This window comes from Akebia trifoliata, chromosome 12 (assembly GCF_017979445.1).
Source record: "Akebia trifoliata isolate Shusen 1 chromosome 12, ASM1797944v1, whole genome shotgun sequence".
Taxonomy (NCBI): domain Eukaryota; kingdom Viridiplantae; phylum Streptophyta; class Magnoliopsida; order Ranunculales; family Lardizabalaceae; genus Akebia; species Akebia trifoliata.
In genome coordinates this window covers 23854118-23858816 of record NC_141386.1, presented here as the reverse complement: position 1 = coordinate 23858816, position 4699 = coordinate 23854118, and positions in this window count along the sequence as shown.

Here is a 4699-nt window from a genome sequence, read left to right as displayed (position 1 = left end):
CTTTTTTTGTTTTTATTTTGAAAAGTATAGAATTTATTCAAATATAAATCGAGTGATGACTGAGATGACCACGTATTCAAGTTAGAATACACATAATTAGACCTCTAATTTACTAATTGAATACCTTTTGAATAAAAGGTCTTCGAAGAGTCCAACCTTAAAACTCCTCAAACATAGTGCTTCAACAGGAAATAATAACCAAAATGTTAATAATAAACTCCTGCAAGTTAAACCTTACATATTGATAATTTTGAGTTATGATTTATCTTTGCATTAGAATTTGCCCGTCCCTACGACGTGGCATCCTCTTTGGAGTTAAGGGGGACGTAAGGATGTTAAATAATCAATTGGACGGGTATTATTAAAAAGTAATTGGGGTTAAGGGGTAAAAGAGAAAAAAATAATGGAGTAGGACAGATATTATTAAGAAAGGGGGAGAAGAGGAAAGACAATAAAGTTGAAGGGGAGGGGTAATATTGAGAAATAAAAAAAAAAGGAAGATAATAAAGTTAGGGGTAATTTTGGAAAGAAGAGAAAAGGTAAAACATATCTTCTGAGATACGTTCCATATGAGATATAAATCTTGAGACAGAGTGAGGGATCCACCGTTGTGTTTTATTATATAGATTTTGTCTATATTCACGTTCCTTACTAAAAAGAAATAAAGATTGTTGTTTAGACAAAAGATCTTTTTTGATAACCCATAGACTAATGTTGGGTGGAACGATCACTCGCCTTATGCCATACTTTTGATTTTACAGTGGGGGAGGGGGTTGTGCTTTAGTCGATCACTTATTCTACTGCATTTGCCACATCGACTGAGTGAAAATTTTCGTCGGTCGTAATTTCTCTCTCTCTCTCTCTCTCTCATTGAGTGTTCTAGTAGTGGAAATTACTAGGGGTGCAACTTAATTTGGTTCAAACCGAGAATCGAACCAAACCGTGAGATTTGGATTGGTTTGGTTGGTTTAGATTGAATTCAGTTTGGTTTCGGATTAAAAAAATAAAAAACCGATGAATTTGGTTCGGTTCTCGGTTCAGATAATATAAAAAATCGAACCAAACCGAAAATCGAATTAATTAATTTAAAATAAAATATTATAAATATATATATTTGTTTTTTAATTTTTTTTATACAATCTCATTCGTTCGTCTCTTTCATCTCTCTTTCGTCTCTGCGCTCTCTCTCTCTCGTCTCTGCGATCCACCGCCAGCGGTTACCAGTGCCACCAACTGTTTTCTCTCTCTCTCTCTCCCGTCTCTGCGCTCTCTCTCCCGTCTCTGCAATCCGCCGCCAGCGACTGCCAGTGCCAACCGCTCGTCTCTCTCTCTCTCTCTCTCTCTCTGCGACTTGATCGGTGATCTACGACTGCGTCTAGATCGGTGACCTGAGGCGCGATCTGCGACTGTGACCTCTGGCTACGACTGTGACAGGTTCGTCCCCCCCCCCCCCCCCTCTCTCTCTCTCTCTTTCCGTGGCTGCGATTTACGACCAAACCGTAAATTTCATAGAACCGAACCAAACCAAACCGAATTAAGATCGGTTTGGGTTGGTTCGCTTTTAGAATACTTCGGTTCGGTTTTGGTTCTTATATGGTGGAACCGATCTTGATCGGTTCGGTTCTAATTTTGCTCTGACCTGAACCAAGTTGCACCCCTAGAAATTACTATCCAATCACAATATTTTGGTAAAACAATAAATTTTGGTTGAAATAATGAACTACACAAATAAAAATAAAGATTTTGGTGGAAATATTCGATAAAGAATAAAAATGGATTGAAATATATTTTTTTTAATATTATAAAATGGTGAGGGTCGATAACTCAAGTAAAATAACCCTTGGGAAAGAACATGATCTTGACCGTGTAACATTGAAATCCAATGGTTGGGATTTGTGTATCCCGATATTACATTTATCGAGAATATTGGATTTTGCTTTTAAAAAGTTAGGATCATGTGTTTTTACACGAGTCGTTTACCATGACTGACCAGAATTTCACAAAACAAAATCACTAAAAATATAATTTCCTTATAGAACAGAGTTTAAATTACACATACTAATTTTAGAAAAGAAATTGTGATTAGTTAGATAACACCATATATCTTATTTGATGCATTTTAAGCATCTTATCTCGATGAAAAGCATCCATGGTTCCCATACACTTTCACGTGAAGAAGTGCGATATGAGGTTTCGGCCTGAGGCCACTTTAGCATAATTCCTCTTTGAAATTAGCAAAGCTCGTTTAATTATTCTATTCGTGTTTCAATTTGTTAAACTTGAATATACACAAGTATTATGAAAAGTAGGATTTATGTTAGATTAAATTTGTTTAATAATTAATTTTCAAATATATAATTATATTTTAGGGAAAAAGGTTGCATGGACTGAGAGGTCATGTAGAGCATGGATCGAGGTCCACATTTGAGCCATGTGGACTGTCACATTGGTCCAAATGACTCATCTTCCCTCTTGATTTATGGTCTAGATTGGGTTTGAAAAAAAAAATCCTAAAAAGATTATTATTATTATTATATTTTTTTGCTAGAGCTTGAGTTTGACAATGGATGGCCATTGAATTCCCAAGATTTAAATTTAAATCCAACAGTGAAAATTTCTGTTTTTTCAATTTTATTTTATTAGAAGTTGATAAAATTTCATGCTCTACATACAAGTGGCACTTGTTGGTGGTTTTCGGAGTCACGTTGGCATGTGATTCATGGAGATAGATGATCCTTCAGTCTGTATAACCCTATCTCTATATTTTATATCATATCTCATCGTTTAATATGTTATAAATTTAATATTTTTATCATTTTATGAGATTAGGCGAATGGCCTTACAGGAGTATTAATTTTGTAATTTTATTCCTTCATATGAAAATGACTTAGTAATATCTTTACTATTACAATGAGAGAAGCTGGAGTTGAAAAGGTTCGGCACCAAAATTTGGATTTCAAAAATGCTTCCATCTTAACATTTAAACTTAATATAATCAATCATTTTAATCAAAAATCAAGAATATACTAGTTCACGTCCCTAAAACCACATCAAACCATTCTTTAATTAATATTTTAAATTAGAAAATATTACTTTAAAGGACCCTCGCAAAAGGATTTCTTTCTAAATAGTCCCTAAGTTTTGTGCGTTAGCTTGAGAGGAGATATTATGAACTTTTCCCTTCTTAATGGTCCCTCGTTCTATCAAGTTCATAATTTTTATTGTTGAACTCGATGCTTTTTTATTTAGTGTTGAGTTCACCGCTTTTTATTTATTGTCGAACTTGATGTTTTTTTAATTATTGTCGAGTTCATCATTTTTTTAAATAAGAGTGGTGAATTTGACACTTGTAAAACCCACCCATTTTCAATTTTCAAATTTTTTTGATTAAAATACATGGACAGATCGACTAAAAATTTGAGATAATGACTTGTTTAAATGATTTAAACCCAAAAAAATCATTATTGATCAATTTTCATCTAAAAACTAAGAAAAAAAAACCCTTGTTTTTTAAATACATCTTCAAAATGATTGAAAAACCCTTGAAAATGACTTATTTTTTCTTAAATACTTTCTAACGGAATGGAATCTTCGAAATTCAATTGAGATGTCAAAATATCATTTTTTGAATAGAAATGATGAGTTTGATCAATTACGACATTCAATTGTGAAAAATGTTAAAAATGAGGTCCAGAGACCATTTAGTAGGGTGCACATGGTTCGGATTTCTGCAAAATTGGAATCGAACCAAACATGATCGGTTTTACAAATTTGGAACCGAACCAATCCAAACCAACCTTGGTTCAGATCGATTCTCGGTTCTCATACTTTCAAAATAGAAAAATTAATATTTTTTCTTTCAAAAGAGGAATTTTTTGGATCAAATCATAAATAATGCCTATTTTTCAAATGAAAATGATTTTATAATTAAATTTTGACTGAAATTTGTATAAATTGAAAATTAGAGGAAGCTCAATGAGACTAAAAAAAAAATTACAATTTTAAAATTGATATTTTGGATGGATTAGTGAGAAAACTAATCCGTAAATGGTAGAATAACGAATCCAAGTCTAAGTTCGTCTAGTATATTTCATCTAATGAACATGACATAAAGGTTATCGTAAAAAAACAATGAATCAAACTTTTTGAATTTTTTTTCTATAAATGGATTAATCCATTTGAGAGTTGAGAGAGAGATTTGTGTATATTTTTTATGAGTTTTTATTAGAAAAAAATAGAGGAGATGAAGTTAAAGAAGAGAAAAATAGATAATAGAAAAATGAAACTAAGAAAGGGTTTTAGTTTTAAATAAATAAACATATATATATAATAGATACTTCGGATTAGTTCGGTTCTCGGATTGATTCGGTTCTATTATACCTCTAATCCGAACCGAATCAAATCAATCGGATTTTTTTATATACAATCCGTACCCGAACCAAACCATGCTCAATCCGAACCAATCCAATCCAAAAGACTTCAGATTGGTTGGTTCTCGGATTTATCCAATCCAATGTGCACCCCTACCATTTAGAAAGAAAAAGTTTACTAAATATCGTGCCAAACAACCTTTGAAAACTTTAAAAATCATAAGGGTCGTTTAAGTAATTTTCCCTTTAAATTATAAATAAAAGCCCTTCAGATACATGCACGGTTGCAGTTTGCATGTGCCACCTATTTACATTTAATACAAGAACAT